We start from the raw sequence: 17,410 nt of genomic DNA on the forward strand, positions 1-17,410 counted from the left end.
CTAGGCAATTTCCTAATCAAAACGATTCAGACGTTAGAAGTAAAGAAGGCAAGATGCTAAAAACCGCTGAACAACAGACAGAATATAGACCAGTACACCAGTAACTGTAGCCTTAGAATAAGACAGAAGCCAAGTTCCTGGGTCCATGTTTTCTGTCTACAATAATATGCCAGATATTAGCTTTGCCATAATAATTTTGATTAGTGAAATGGACAAGAAGGGTAAGAATCTGGAAGGTTGTGGTGAAGACTGGATACGATTAAATAACTGGCCATGTGAGAGGCGAGCACTGCCTATTTCTCATCCTTCTTTTGTATATATAAACACATAGTACAATCTCAGTTAATACTGGGGAGATAAATTCCATGATTTCAGATATGTTCCCTAAACCTCATTTTTAAAAGAAAATCATGTGCACACCTTCTAGCAAAATTGTGCAAAAAGTGTGCAATTAGTTGCATGTTCTGGCTTGACAGATTTTATCAATGTGATTGCCTCCACCCACCACCACCACCACCACTGGGTTGCTAGGTGTGGGCGCTTGCCATCTTGTTAATAAGAAAACAAAGCCCGGGAATGAGAGAGAGTTTAAACTGACATCTTTTTTTTTCAAATGAGAAGCTGGAGGGCTGATTTAGATAAAACTGAGTTACATGAATGCCCATGCTTTTCAATAATCCTTTGACATGTGAACTTATGAAACAAAATTACTTATGAAACAGTAAATATGAAACAAAAATACTTGTGGTGTACTAAAATGTGTCTTTGGCTATGAAGAAAACAAATGTGTTTGCATTTAATCCAACAATTTGAAAAATGAAGGAAGTTAATGAAGAAACTAAGAACGTGACTGGTTTTCAGTTTTATTATAAACAAAATATTCAGGACCCTTAGGAAATATGATTGATTTCATTTGGGCCATCCAAAATTGAATGGATTTTTGGATTGTAGAAAGATAGAAGGATAAAACATTACACATTGGGGAAATTTTGTATTAGTTGAGTTGCTATTACAGTAATCACTGTGTGACCCTTCAGTCACACGGTGACAACACCTTTTCTTTCTTTTCCTTCAGTATGGATATGAACGGTTACAGAGTAGTTGTCTTTAGTAAAATTAATCCCTGGAGCACATTTGGCACATAGGTAATGATAATACTGAAAAACTACCGAATGTCATTTGACATAAAGTAACTCTAGTTTCCCATGTGTGAAATAAAAGAGAAAAATAAACAGTTTCAGGAAAGACATATTATTGATGCCTCTGTAAAAATATTAACTTTCTTTTTAAAAATTTATTTTTCAATTATATTTGACATACACTATTAGTTTCAGTGTACAAGATAGTGATTAGCCATTTATATATCTTATGAAGTTATCCTGAGAAGTCTAGTATTCAGCTGACTGCATACATAGTTATTACAATGTTACTGACCTTATCCCCTATGTTGTACTTTACATCCCCATGACTATTGTAATAACTGGTAATTTGTACTTCTTACCGCTTTTGTACTTTTCACACATCCTTCCAAACCTCCCCTGTTGGTTCTCTGTATCTATAAGTTTGTTTATGTTTTTTGTGTTTAGTTTTTTTAGATTCCAAGTATAAAAAATAATTATCATTTAAATGTCCATACTACCCAAAGCAATCTACAGACTCAATGCAATCCCTATCAAAATACCAATGACATTTTTCACATAAAGAGAACAACTAATCCCAAACTTTGTGTGGGACCACAAAAGACCTCACATTGCCAAAGCAGTCTTGATAAAGAAGAATTAAATTGAAGATATCACTCTACCTGATATCAAACAATACTGCAGGGACATGGTACTGGCATAAATACAGACACATAGATCAATGGAACAGAACAGAGAGCCCAGAATTAAACCCACTTCTATATGGTCAACTAAATTGTGACAAAGGAAGTAAGAATATATACTATTGGTAAAGACAATCTCTTCAATAAATGGTGTTGAGACAACTGGACAGATATATGCAAAAAAAAAAGAAAAGGAAACAGACAACTTTTTTATACCATATACAAAACAAGCTCAAAAAGGATTAAAGACTTAAATGTAAGGTCTGAAACCATAAAACTCTTAGAAGAAAACAGACAGGAAGCTCTTTGATATCTCTCTTAGCAACATTTTTTTTGGATATGTCTACCCAGGCAAGAGAAACAAAAGAAAAATAAAACCAATGGGACTATATCCAAATAAAATATTAACTATTCAAACACACACATCTGAAAGTACATGGTTTGTGGTAACAGCCTTTGATACTGGCTTGCTTTAGTTAAAGCTTCCCCACCAAAAAAAAAAAAAAAAAAAAAATCGAAAGTGAGACAAAGTGCTGGGAGAGCTAATGGATGCAACACACAAGCTCTCCTGCTCCAGGCTTCTCATTTCGCTCCCTCCCTGGGATCTGGATGGGCCCGAATCTCACAAAATAACTCTAAGCTTTAATTTAAATTCCATTTCTATTTTACTGGTCTCACCCTCATTTAGAAAAGCAAGCCAGTAATCATCAGAATTACTTAAAAGCCAAAATGAATTGCATTAATGTCTGAACAAAACTACTTATCTCAATATCTACATATAATTGACATAAATATAATTCTAGAAACATTTTGATTGTTTTACTAGTTGACTTCTTCCTTTAGTGTATAAAATTATTCGATTATCATAATTTCATATGTAATCTCACATACATATAATACTTAGTTATCCCTTCCAAAATTTCCTTATCTCAGTAAATGGTGTGACTACCCAATTGTTCAAGCAAAGGAAAACACAAAACAAAAATTAGACATTATTTTTAAATCCTCGTAGTTTCTAATCTCCCACATGTGACTCCCATTAGTTTGTCCTATTATTTCTACCCTCAAAGTAGGTTTCAAATCCTTTCATTTTTCATCTTAATTGTCAACCTACCATCCAAGCCATTATTGCTTTTCTGCTCTGAATATAATATTCATACCATGCTCCCTACTTCCACTCTCTACACAGAAGACAGCATCACCTGTGGTAAGGTTATATTACTTCACTACTTACATATATTCAATGACTATCCTGAATTTAACGCCCAGACTCTGTAACTGATCTCCTTGGCTCTGTATAACTTGGTTCCTGTTTAACCTCTCTCCTCGCTCACTATTGTGTCCTTCCTATGCAGTCCTTGCTTCCAGATTTGCAACTTTCATGCCTGTGACTAACTTTGACTAGACCGCTCTTCCACAGGCTATGGGGATGGATGGCTTCTTCTCATCCTCAAGAATCTTGATGTTCACCTGTCATCTCCTTGAAGAGGTTTTCCCTGACTACCCTAACTAAAAGAACCCCCATAGTCTCTAGTAATTACCTATCACATCATCCTGTTTTTTACCTTAGAATTTCATTTTACTACTCATATCACTTTACTGTATATATTTGCCCCCCAAAATGTTACTTGAAGCAGTAATGGAGGCAGGAACAAAAGGACAACAAAAATATCTCTCATTCACTAGCAATTAGAATAATGTTTTTGAATGTCAATAAAACTTAATATTTGTTGATTAAATGAAATAGTAAATTATCATTTTTATTAGTATTATAAAATTCAAATATAGTAAGCCAAAAATGTGTTCTTAAATGAAATATTTTGTTCACTGACATCATTAGTCATTCTTTATTCACTTATTTATATCACTTATTACAAGTATCAAATATTTGTAGTGTTTCTTTGTTGGCACTCTCTGACTTCCAACCCATGGGCAATCGATCACAAACTTCAGCGGGCTCTAACTAGTTAACGCCTCCTAGATTCTTCTCTTCTTTTCTTAGAACCCCCACTTCAGGCCCTTATGTACACATCTTAACCAGTGTTAAAGTCTCTTAATTGATCAAACTCTTTTTATTTTTATTTCTAAATTGTGCTCCAACATTTTAAGTAAATCTTCAAGGGTACCACTTTCTCCTTACCATTCTCCTGCTCAAAAGCTTCTATTAGTCCTCTGCAGTTTGTTGGCTAAAGTGAAAACTATGTCATTGAAGCCCTGTAGAGATGTGGCTCAGAGTATATTTCTAACTCATTTTCTCCCTTTCACCAGGTATACATTGTTTTTTGTGTGTGTGTAAAAGATTTGTGCATGTCCCTAAGGCTACATGCTTGCTTAATATTTATCCTTCCTATTTAAATGTTATCTGTCTCTCAGAAAATACTTTAAATCCTTCTGTAGCGAGCCCAGCCTACAGTCTGGATTCTTCAATAAATTATCTGTAAATAACCCCAACATTTCTTTCTAGTCCTATTTGCATCTATTCACCTTCCAAAGCACTTGTTCGAGAGACAGATTTAAGAAGTATTACAATGCAGTAGCAAAAAGAGCAGTTACTTTTGGATTTCACAGGCTTGAATAAAATCCCAGGGCTAATACCTCCATACTGTCTTGGAAAAATGAACAAGGAATTTAACATGTCTGAGCTTTGGAATTATCTACTCATAAAACTAGACTAATAGGAATTATGTAATAGGATGCTTTTGAGGATTAAACAAAAAATACATGTATGCCCCTTCTGTGACCCAGCATGCATCGTTATTGCATCTCTGATTCTTTCACTGGGGAGTGACATATTTTTTTCAAGTCTCAACTCAGTTTGCATCTGTTCCAAAGTGGCTTCCATGGTCACGCCAGTCGTGTTTGCTTTCTTCTCCACGTGTGTGAAATGGTTTTGCTGCCCTTTAGAATGATTTTGTCATTTACTCTTAATATTCGTTTTATCTTTTAGTTTATTTAGATAAGAGCATTTACTGACCATGTGCTACATTTCAGCCCCATGCTAGACATTTTCATCCACGTTAGAAATGTGGATAATATTGTTTCATTAATGAAAAACACGGACCATAAAATAAATCATCCAGGGTCCCACAGCCTCTCAAAGGCTGAGGATTCAAACTCATGCCTATAAATTTCATGCTTATTGTCGTTAAAAACGATTGCAATTTATGTTTTGTTTTGTGCCTTATGTCAAAATGACTGTAAATTTCTTGTAAAAATGTAATACTTTGTACAGTTTTCTAAATCGTGATATTTGTTCAGTTTTACAGTCTAAAATGCTTTCATGCTCCTTTAACTGAATGCGCACACACCCTAACTGTTCATGTGTCTGTCTACATGTAATCTGTAAAAGGTGAAATTGCATATGTGTATATATGTGTGTATATGTACATATACACATATTTTATTTAAGATGCTTGTGAATATAAATTTTATACAAAAAAATTTGTATGTGTAATTTGTTTATTTTAAAATTAAATTACTATCAAGGCTATTCTTCTCAACAATTCCTTTAAATTTTTTAAAATGCCATTGTTAGTATATATATATATCACCAACCTCTCCCTCTGACATGCATGTATTTTAGAAAGGTGAATTTAAGTGTCTTAGCCTGAAGTTGTACTCTTTAATTTCTAGGGAGATCAGCGATTCTCAGGATCCTGCCCCTCATTCTTTCCTTCCTTCCTTCATTTGCTGCTTTATTTTTCGGGGGAAAAAATAACCTAATTACAACTAAACACTATTGAAAAGAACAGCTAAAATTGTGGGACCTGGAGGGTCTTAACAGTGAACCATAACTTAGTCTTAACTTTACAGTCACAGGAAGTTAATCCATTGCTCTCTGGCCAAGGAAATAATTCTAAAAAATTCAAGGAATGGTTCTCTGTACTCAGGTTACATAATATTTAAAAAAACCACATTCTCTACTGTTTAAAGGTTGAATGTCATTAGAGTGAGAAATGAAGTAACTAAGAAATAGACCCTATTTTTCATAGGATCTTCTTTTTTGCAATAGGAAAATATCACAAATATGTAAGCTATTTATGCTTTAGGGAAAACACTGCTAATAGCGAAATGCGCAATTACTTGTACTTGTTAAATACTGCAAATAATGAGGAACACAGACAAGTAATGGTGCTTATGTTAACAGGAACCCTAAATTTCAAACATTTAGCTATTAAATATTTGTGTGATTAATGACCTGATATGCATTTTTACTTTTACATTTTGAGTCTAATTTTTGCTGTCTTTATAACCAAAAAATATTCATGTTCAAAGGCAGCACCAAGAATAAAGTTTATAAAACAACACTAGCCCTCTTAATATCCCCCAGAACCACCCAAGAGAAGCACTGATTATATTAGGACACTAACTTATTTTACTACTAGAAATCGTCTGCATTACACACAAGTAAGAATTATACTTGCAGTATTGAGTAACTGCCTTGAGGAACTTTTGTAATCAACCTGCTGGCTAAAAACTCTGCAACAGAAAGGCTGTTGAAAAGAAGATTAAAAGAAGCTTTTATCCATGAAGGGTGTGGCAAGAGGTTAACTATTTCCCCTGGTTTTCAAAAAGGTCAGTCACAGAGTAGGCAAATAATGAAAGTGAATAGAATTGGTCATCACTGGTGCCAAATACAGTCGAGTGGGGCAGCTGTTTGTGTGGGAATAACATCCTGCAGCTTTATAGGCCGTTCAGTTTTCTGAAGGCCAGAAGCCTCTTTCCCTGAGAACGTTGGCAAACTGCAACATTTCTAAATGTATGTGAATAAATAGAATGGAAATACTAATTTGAATAAAGCCAACTTTACAGTTTATTTGTGGTCAACTAAATATTATTCTAAAATTTTACAAATACGAAATGTAATACTACCTAGCAGACATTTTGATTGTTTTTTTTTTTTTTTTTTTTCATTTTCCCCCCACTCCCTCACTCCTTTCATTCTGGCAGAGCTTCGATATTTTTTAGATGTTTGTCTTCCATCTGCCACAACTGCCCAGCTCCAGATTAGTCTCTCCATAGACCACTGATTTTCAGACCTGAACGTAAATTATAATCACCTGGATAGTATCTCTCAAAGTCATTGAGAGAGAGAGAGAGAGAGAGAGAGAGAGAGAGAGAGAGAGAGAGAGAGAGAGAGAGAGAGAGAGAGAGAGAGAGAGAGAGAACCTGCAACCTTGCCTGATCGGGACAACACTGTAACGGACTGAGGTACCTGGCTGGGTGGGTCTCACCTGGATATTTTTAAAAATTAATAATGCCTGTGCTGTAGCATGAGATACTCTGATTTAATTATTTTGAGCTAGGTCACAAGAATTTACAACTGAGAAACCTCATGTGGTTCTAAAATGAGGGGATGACTGACAATAGACTAGAGAGTTGTCACGGAAACTATTTCTCTGCCAGTGATTGGCTTTGGTATGGGCACATAACCAATTTCTAGCCAAGGAGATAGGAGAATAAATTCACTTGAAGGTCTCGTAGGGAAATCTTTTTACTTTTTTTTTTTATAAAAAGGAATTTGCAGGAAGAGAAAGTTCATTTTCAACTCCTCGACACTGTGATCAAGAAGTGAATGTGTGTAAGAGAAGCCATTACAAAGCCAATATGGCCACATGGAGTAATGGAGTTTGGGTTCTTGAGGGCCTTGTTACGTCATGAACGAAGCAACTGTCGAATTACTACATACTTAACCTTGTGATAGGAGTTAAGTCATTTACTAGAAGCAGCACTCTTGCTGATCTAAGCTTTGAAGAAGCCAGTTTTGTTAGCTCCTTAAAAGAATAAAATTTATGACATCTTTACATCACTCAATAAGTATTTATTAAGCTCCTATTGTCTGCCAAGAACTGTTTTAATTGCTGGGGTTTACTTTACACTGAAGAACAAAACAAAACAGAGAACATTGTTATCATGAAATGTACTTTTTAGTGGGGGAAATATGAATATAATAAATTCAAATATATTTCATAGGGATAAATAATAAAGAGGAAAAACAAGTAATCAGAAAAGGGCATAGGGAATGCTAAGTGGTTAGAGTTTTGGGTAAAATGCCACGAAAAGCCTCACTAGGAAGGTATTTTTTTTTTAATAAAGACCTCAAGGAAACAAAGGAGTTAGTGGATGTGGATACAAAGCAAGAGAACAGCAACCCTGACAAGTTCAGGTACAGCAAAGGGGCGGGGATGTTGGAGCTGAATGAGTGAGAAGAAAAAGAGTGGAGATGAAGCTATGTAGGTAAGGGGAGCCCAGATCTGTGTAGAGCCCTACAAACCAGAGTAAGGACTTTGACCTTTACTTTCTGCGACCTGGGAAGCCAGGGAAAGTTGTTCATGAGGAGATATGCTTTCACTTGTATTTTGTAACACAATCACTCTAGATGCACTTTGATGAATGGGTGGGGGTAAAGGAGTAGGGGGAAGTGAGAAAGAAGTATATTAGTGAAGAGCTACTGTAATAATCTGACCTTGGTAATTTTGCTGAATATTGGTAAGGTTGTTACACTTAGGATGGTGAGACAATTTCTGGATAAAATTTGGGAATTAGAAACAACACGGTTTGGCATTTTATTAAATTTATATATAGTGTTTGGCTAACAAACTTCCTAGGAACACCAATTATGATCTCCCTCTTTCCTCTTAATTACAACCCTCTAAACTACAGACCTACAATGAGGTTTTCGTGAGTGGTGTGATTTTGCTCCTCCTTTTCTAATGGATCTGATCAAATTCTATGAAAAGAGGAGACAGCAACCAAAGGGCAAATGCCTTCTTGGTAACCTAATCCCACAGTGTGCAGCTCTCTGGCAAGAATCCCATGGAATATAGTTAGAAAATCATGTGGTTTTCTAACAAGCAAGTCCTCTCATCTAAAAAAAAAAATTCTATCCTAAGACATTTTTTCTGTTCTCCTCTAGTCTTCTACTGCAGAAAAAGTGTCATCATTCCATACATGAAGTTCACAGTAGGATATTAGCTGCATTTTATAAGAGAATCCAAAATTCAAAATTCAATATTTAGCTTTTTTTTTAAATCTTCACCTGAACATACGTTCATTAATTTTAGAGAGTTTAGAGAGAGACAGATGAGGGAGAGAGAAAGAAAAGGAAAGAGAGAGAAAGGGGAAGGGAAGGAGAGAGAGAGAGCAAGAGAGAACAAGAGAGAAACATTGATTTGAGAAAGATCGGTCAGTTGCTTCCCATATGCACTCCGACCTGGGGATTGAACATGGTACCTAGGTATGTGCCTGACTAGGAATCAAACCTCTAACCAGCAACCCTTTGGTGTATAGGATGATGCTTCAACTAAGTAAGCCACCCAGCCAGGCCTGGTTTTAGGGGGAAAAAAAATTCCGTATCTTTCATGAAAGAATGAGACTCCACACATGTGATTCCCAGCTAGAATAAAGCTTTATCTTGGACTTGACAAGAGTGATTTTTAGGTGCAAACGAATACTGCATTAAAATATATATGAGATTATTATTTAAAATGTAGTTTCCCCATAGCCTCAACATTAGAATTCTAATTAATAGGTATTGAAATTTAACTGTAACTCCAGGTAATAATTAATTACATAAAGAACCATGTCTTTAGAGGATTAAATATATTTTTGACTCTATACATTTTCAAAGACCGGGTACTCATTATATCCTAAAAAGAAACAGTGACCTCCCAAGGCACAGTTTGTAAAGTGCAAATTGGCTTTTAACCTTGAATTGGTTGTTTACTTTAGTCTCTATTTTTTTGAGTAGATAAGTGAGATTTTTACCTACAAAAGTGAAATTAAAACATAGAGGACAAAACCTGATCCTTTATGAAACTCTCTGGAGGCTTTTAATCAGCTACTGTGAAATGACATTATTCTCACTTTTTTTTTTAGCAGTAGAAAATATTTTTTTGTATATCTCTCAGAAACTTCAATAGACAATGAAAGTCTTTTATTTATGGACAGTCTTTATCCTATGAAACTGAATGACCTCACTTTGTACATTAATTGGCAAGAATGAGTAATGGTACAACAAGCTGTTCTGAAAGGGACTCAAGAAGCTTAGGTCTTTGGCAGGTTACAGGACACCAGGAACTCTAGGAATGTAGCACAAATGATTTTATTTACTTATAGTACTTGAGTAATGGGATGGTTGATTGATTCACTCAATAAAATTCTAAGTATGTAATTTGCTCTAGGTTAAATTTTATTTAGGAATGTAGAGGAATGATAAAGAGTGAAGTGGTGTATTTTTCTGCAGTTATTTTAACTCATGTACTTCCACATTTAGATCAAATGCATCAAAACTTATGGGATGCAGTGAAAGCAGTACTAACAGGAAAGTGGTTAATGCTTACATAAAAAAGAAGAAAGTTCCAATGAATAACCAAAACTTATGCCTCAAGGAACTAGAAATAAACAAACTAAACCAAAGTCAGCAGAATGAAGGAAATAATAAAGTTAGAGGAGAGAGAAATAGAGAATAAATAGAAAAAGCAATTGATGAAGTCAACAATTTTAGGTGGCAAAGCACAGGGCCAGGTGAGAGTCATTACGGTGAACTAAAGCAAGACTAAGTTGTCCAAGAATCGGCCGCACAGGAAATCATTCATGCAAAGGGACTGGACTCAGAAACCAAGAAACAACTAGAATAGGAAGAAAAGAAAATCATTACTGAAGAGCAGTGGTCCTTGGATTTGCCAGAGCTTAAAGAGAAAGAGATTTACAGAAGAGCAGAGCCTCACGTCTTGTGAAGATCTTATCTATGGAAGAATTTAGATTCTCAGAAAATTTAATCCTGAGGCAGAGAAATTACTGTCAGATGAACGCTAAAAATGAAGAAGACCTTAAGATGAAATAGTGGATTCTGATGTGTCAGAGGTAGAAATGGCTAGAAGATATGAGACCTTGGTGGGGGCAACTGGAAGAAAGTCTGCAAAAAAAAAAAAAAGATTGTGCTAATTATAAAGAAGATGAAAATGGAGACATAAAACCAATTAAAGTAAAAAGATCTTCTAAAAGCCCCAAGATTAAAATGGATATGGCTCAGGGATGCCTTATGAGAGTTAATATATTTGGAAAATCATTCTTATGGTTTCTCTGTAATTACTAATAATTGTAAAGTTTATTTGTAAAGAAATTTATATTTTTGGAAAATGCTGGTTTTGAAACAACTGTGTGATGAATGCTGTACAACCTTTGCTTAATGGTAGTCATCAAAAGTGAATTTTTAGCCCTTGATCTTCAAATGTACATTGGTTTGTGCTTGCTTCCTAAAGATTTTTTGACCTCCGATTTAAAAAAAAATATGTCTCTTATTCACTAACCTTGAATTGACTAATAAATTAACAGCAGTGTTTCAATTGTTCCTATGTTTACATTCTACACTAAATTATTAAGTATGTCAAGCCAATTCATACATATGTTTTGGAATTAAATGTTATGAGAAGTTATTATATGTAAATTCATCAAGAGCAAGCAAGCATGCTTCTCTTGCCTAAAGTATTTGCATGCTACCAAGTCATTGTCAGTTTGTGGAATTATTTGTTGTTGTTTGGTATTGTTTAAAGCCTTTAATCAATAAAAAAATGATAAATCTTCTTATGGGGTGTTCAAACTTTTGGTGTCTCTGGGCCACACATTCAATGCATAAACACTAAAGAAAACAAAAAAATCTCATCATGTTTTGAGTAAATTTACAATTTTGTGTTGGGCCTCATTCATAGCCATCCTGGGCCACATGCACCCTGCAGGCCATGGGTTGGACACCCCTGACAAGAGTTAGTGTTTTGAAAAGATCAACAAAAATCAACATATCCTTAGTTAGACTAAATAAGAAAAGACAGACTCAAATAATTAAAATTAAAATGAAAGTGAAACATTACAACTGATGTCACAGAAATAAAAATAGTTATGAGACTACTACAAACAATTGTACACAAATTGGAGAGCCCAGAAGAAATGGATCAACTCCCAGAAACTTACACCCTGCTAAAGATGAATCATGAGGAAATAAAAAAAATCTGAACAGATCTATGACTAGTGAAGGAACTGAATAGTAGTTGAAAAACACCAAAGAAAGAAAAACACGGGACCTGATGGTTTCACTGAAGAATTCTACTGCACATTTAAGAAGAATTAACATCAGTTCTTCTCAAATATCCAAAGAAAATTCTACTACATGGTATGACATAGATGAGCCAGGAGGACATTATTTTAAGTGAAGTAAAACAGTCACTCCCACACAACATGATTCCACTCATACTCTAAATCATAGTATCGATTTTAGAGGATTTCCCTATTTTCGGTTTCTGCTACATCTGGTACATTTAGATTCCTGGGCCCCAAATCAGAATGTATGTTAGACACTCTGGAGTATAATTACAGAAATTCATCCTGTGCCTCGCCCTTGCCCGTATACACATATAATAACACCTGCTTTCTTCTGTTCTTTGGCAAGAAGGAATATATCAACTTTATCTACAGCCACCTTTTATACTCCTACTTGAAAGAATAAATGCGTTCCGTGCCTATTCTGAAGTCTGCACTTCTATTAAAATGCTGGTTTGGGTGGTAGGTCGACGAGGCCCTATATTTCAGGGAGCCCATTACTTTTCTAAGTGTAATATCAAATATTAAGTGAACATAATTTTTCCCTCTGGGGAAAGAATATAATACCTTCATTAGATTCTCAAACAGACTTGTGGCATAAGGGGGAAAAGTCCTTTAAAAACTACTAATGTATTTTTTTTTCAAAATAAATAATTTTCCTTTAAACTATCCCATTGATAGATAGTCAATTGCAACCAGGATTGGAACTTTACAGTACTATTAGTGCTGTAAACTCATAGTTCTGACTGATAAGTTTGTGTCACTTTAAGTCAAATTTAGATGTCATCTTCATTGTTTCACATTAGTTCAAATATGTTACGGTGACATTCAACCTCTTTATTCCACTGATTTTCATACTTCCCTTTTCTGAAATCGCAATATTTGCATAATCCTTTGCAACAATATGCACAACAGAGAAACAAATGGAACTTAGGAGGGTTGCAGTGACAATTCTGAGATTGGTAAAGGTGATTGAAAGTTCATTTAAAGAAGAGAAAGAAAAAAGTTGAAAAAAAAAGTCTCTATGTTCTCTAGGTAGAGAAGTGAGGGGGGATGGTCAAATCGGGGTCTTTCTCTGCACTGTGGTTCTTGCTTTTCTATCTCCCATGTATTTTGCAGAAAACCTGCCCCCCAAATAGGAAGCTCGTGTAGATGATGCTGAGAGCACTAAAGATGCAAGTGGATTTTTAACCATAGTGAGTGTTCAAAGGAAAAACAGATGGCCATTTCTTAGAAACTAAGTGCATTCCTCCAGAGATAGTGTTAAACAGATTTTAATATTCCACTGGAGCAGATAATGCAGATAATCAGGGTAATTACAACTCTTCAAAGACATAAGGCATAGGTCTAAGCCAACTTCCTTTACTTCAAATTGTAAAAATTATGAAATTCTAAGGGGAACTTTGGCAAAGTAATTATTTTATAAGATGCAATATTTACAATGGTGGCATGTGAGCTTGAATAGGTTGTCTACTTCAATATTATGTTCAAATGTCAATTATATAATTAAGGGAGTGAAATCAGGTGGCTTCTATTTCAGAAGAAAACTGGTAAGTTGAAAGAGAAGCTGTCATTCTAATGATCCCAGACACAAAAATAAATGTTTACAAGCATACACACATATATCAAATAAGCAGAGATACTAAGTGATTTAATTTGATGTCACTTTAGAATATTTCAGCCCTTCATCATCAATGTCCAGCCCAACTGGCCTTTCAAATGCCACTAGCACCAGTTATCATTTGACAGCAATGACATGGAAGACGCCCGGTACAAACAGTCCAGCTGAGCCAAATCAACCCACAAAACTGCAAGAGCAAATAAAATTGTGCGATACTGAACTACTAGGTTGTGGAGTGATTTACCATACAGCAATAGATAATAGGAAGGCCCACATGGCAAAATCGCTTGACCCTGCTCTAAGTTTTTTTTTTTTTTTTATTCACCCACAAGATGACTCGGTTGAGATGGCTGGACCACAGAAGGGCTAGACCACAAGAGGGCTGGACCACAAGAGGGCTGGCTGGGCATCTCAGTCCCTCTTCTACATTTTATCTTCACATAGGTAATAAGGGCTTCCTTACAATACAGTGGCTTCAGGTAGTCTTATGTGGTGGCTCAGAGATTCTAAGGGTACAAAAATGTAAACAAATATAGCATCTTTAAACTTGGAACTGACACAGAATTACTTCAATAGCAAATGTGTTAATTGAAATATAGTACTAGAACCAGTTCAGATTCACTATAGGATGTAACTAAGCAAGGAAAATATAAGTAGGTATAATTTATTGGATGGCATTCTTTGAACTCTAGCTACCACACTGGACTCCTCTACATAGTACAAAATGCAAAAACAACAACAACAAAAAATTACCATCAGTGTTGAGACCATTGCCAAGTAATAACTTACTTATTAAGTCATTATGTCTTACATAGATACATAAACAGTTATTAATGTTTGAAGGCAACATAGTTCATTAAAGGGCACAGGTAGCATTTTTTATGGTAGAAGAGCCAGAGGGCTTGAGTCAGTTTGATTTAAAAATGTTTCCGTGTTCTTGATAGGTACTGTGTATTGCTGGGGAAGTCCTTGAGCATTTCTTTGATCTACTGTGGATCTTGTTGCTTGCTCACTGGCTTGTCATAGAAGCACAATTTTGAGAACATAATATGCACATTACAAATTTAAATGATTTTAGAATAAGTTCCTGCATTATAAAATAACTTACTTTATGGCAACACCAAGATTGTGAGATAATCACTAACCTTCTGACTAGATACACTGGATTTGTTATATCCAGTTATCTTTTCAGATCCTTGAAACAATCATGTGAAGATAATATATAACAGCATTTTCATGACCTGTAGAGCTAAATGTTGTCTTTTTCTTGGGTTAAAATGAATATATATATATATGTGTGTGTGTGTGTGTGTAAATAATCAATGAAGGACAATATGTAAATGGGAGATTTCTACCCAATTTGTACAAGTAAGGAAGGGAAGAGGAAAAGTGTAGTAAGCAATAGAGACAGAGGAAAAGCTCAGTAGCTTTCCTTACAAGTAGGAAACCAGAAGACATAAGACAAACTTTCCAGATTTCTTAAAATGGTTTTCCTCAGTGTATCTCAAGGATAAGTCTGTTGACAGTCAGTTGAATGGGGTAACTGGAGTCCTGGATTTACAGAAGACCCTTTACTCTGCAGCAGCGAGCTGCAGGGTGACTATGCTTGACATTTATATAATTTTGAATTTCGGTTGCTTTTTATTCACTATCCAGACTTAATTTCACTTCTGGGTATTTATCCAAAGAAATCAAAACAGCATTATTTACACTAGCCAAGACACGGAAGCAATGTAAGTGTTCATGAATAGAAAAATGGATAAAGCTAAAATATCACTGTCGTAAAAAAGAATAAAAATCTTGCCACTTGCAACAACATGGATAGAACTAGAAGCTATTATGCCAAGTGAAATAAAGAACCAGAACTAGAACTAGATGCTCTTACACTCAGAGAAATATAAATACCATATGATTTCACTTCTCTGTGGACTCTAAAACCACAAACAAAGAAAACAGAAACAAACTCATCGATACAGAGAACCCTCTGGTGTTTGCCAGATGGGAGGGAGTTGGGAGGATTGGCGAGAAAGGGGAAGGAATTAAGACATACATGTTGCCAGTTATAGAAACAGTCGTGGGATGGAAAGCACAGCAGAGGGCATATAGCTAATAATACTACAGCAACTATGTATGGTGTTAGATGGGTACTGGGCACATTAGGGTGATCACTTAGTCATAGAAATGTCTCATCACTATGTTGTACCCCTGAAACTAATATAATATTGCATGTCAACTATAATCAAAAAATTAAAAATATTTATATTAAAGAGAGACTGTAGAAGGCCCCAGGCACGCTCACCGTGGGGTTTCCAGAGTACCTCATAATGAGTGTATTAAAAGCTATCCTCATCCCACACTGGATATAAATGATATGTAATTATGTGAGAGAAAATTGACTTGTGGTTGATGAGCTGGCATTGGAACATTTTCTAGACATTTAATTAGACATTTATTAATTCTGCATAATATATATATATATATATATATATGGGGAAATTGCTTTGAGCCTGGCCCTATGTTAGGTATAGAGGAAGGAACCATCAGCAAGAGCAACAATAATAATATGATACCAAAATTAATTTTAAATAGAAGAGCAGATACTAAAACAAATTTAAAATGTGATATCACAAGTGCTCTCTGAGTGGTATGTATAGCATTCTCCAGAAGCACAGAAAAGTTAGAAAAATATTTATTTGGGGATTTCTTGGTGGAAGATGTTCTTGAGTGTATTCTTGAAATATGTGGTACATCTGTAAATTCCACCTTTTGACTGAGGAGGGGAAAGGATCAGTGTGGAAATGTCTTTATAAAGCCATGCTTTACCAAATTTTGACAAAACTTTTCCTTTTGGCATGTCAACCAATGTATTAGTCTTTGATTGTTGCTGTAATCAGTCACCACAAAAGTAGTTGCTTAAGCAACACTTATTACCTTATCATTTCGTAGGTGAGAAGTCCAATATGGCTCCCTGGCTAAAATTAGGGGGTTGACAGGTCAGCAGTCCATTCTAGAGTCTTTGGGGGAGGGTCAGTGACCTTGGTCATTCAGGCCGCTGGCAGAAGTCAATTATCTCCAATTGTAGGAATGTGTTCTTGCTGACAATTTTTGAGGTCCTTTCCTACTTTGTAGAAGCAACCCTTCATTCTTGGCTCATGGCTTCTTCCCTTCATCCTCAAAGCCAGCACTGAGTCCTATGTGGATTCAAGTCCTATGGATTGTGGATTGAGTCCTATGAACATCTTATATCTCTCATTCTGTATATTGTTCAGATTCAATGTTTTACTTTGTTCCAATTTTTAGGATATATGAGATTAATTTGGTCCCGGGAGGATTATCAAACATTATCTCCCCATCCTTAATCTTAATCAAATGTTCAAAATCTCTTTTGCCATAAAATGTAACATATTCACAGGCTACTTGGGTTAGGCCTTGGGCACCTTAGGGGATCATTATTCTGCTTATCACAACTACCTTCTATTGACATCAAACATTTGACATGCAAACTCCACAGAGAACAATACTCATTTTCAAATTGGCAGTAATTCTTGTTATGTTTTATAAATTTCAACGGAGCGGTGCTTTAAAGCAACCTCTCTGGGGGATGAGAATGTTGACATAAAGTTAAAAATATGATTAAGTAGCACTGAAAGAGCCAAATGAACAGATTTAAGGATTAAATACTGTGTTTTTGTTTACTTTATAAAAATATCAAATAAAAGTCATTATTTATATTTGTCTTGCAATTTGCCATAACCTCAAACTGTTTTATCTTACCTGATGCCCACCGTAAATGCATGACGAATCTACCATGGATACTATTTCTTCAATTATATAGATTAAATAAGTCAGGTTCAAAGAAGCTAGTGGTTTTG

The 17,410-nt window shown here is 35.2% G+C and overlaps 1 pseudogene; it reads left to right on the forward strand.

Annotated features, from left to right (window-relative positions):
• Positions 1–10,919, forward strand: part of LOC112315369 (M-phase phosphoprotein 6 pseudogene) — a 146,651-nt pseudogene extending 135,732 nt beyond the window's left edge.
• The last annotated feature ends 6,491 nt before the right edge of the window (positions 10,920–17,410 follow it).

This window comes from Desmodus rotundus, chromosome 8, assembly GCF_022682495.2.
Source record: "Desmodus rotundus isolate HL8 chromosome 8, HLdesRot8A.1, whole genome shotgun sequence".
Classification (NCBI taxonomy): Eukaryota; Metazoa; Chordata; class Mammalia; order Chiroptera; family Phyllostomidae; genus Desmodus; species Desmodus rotundus.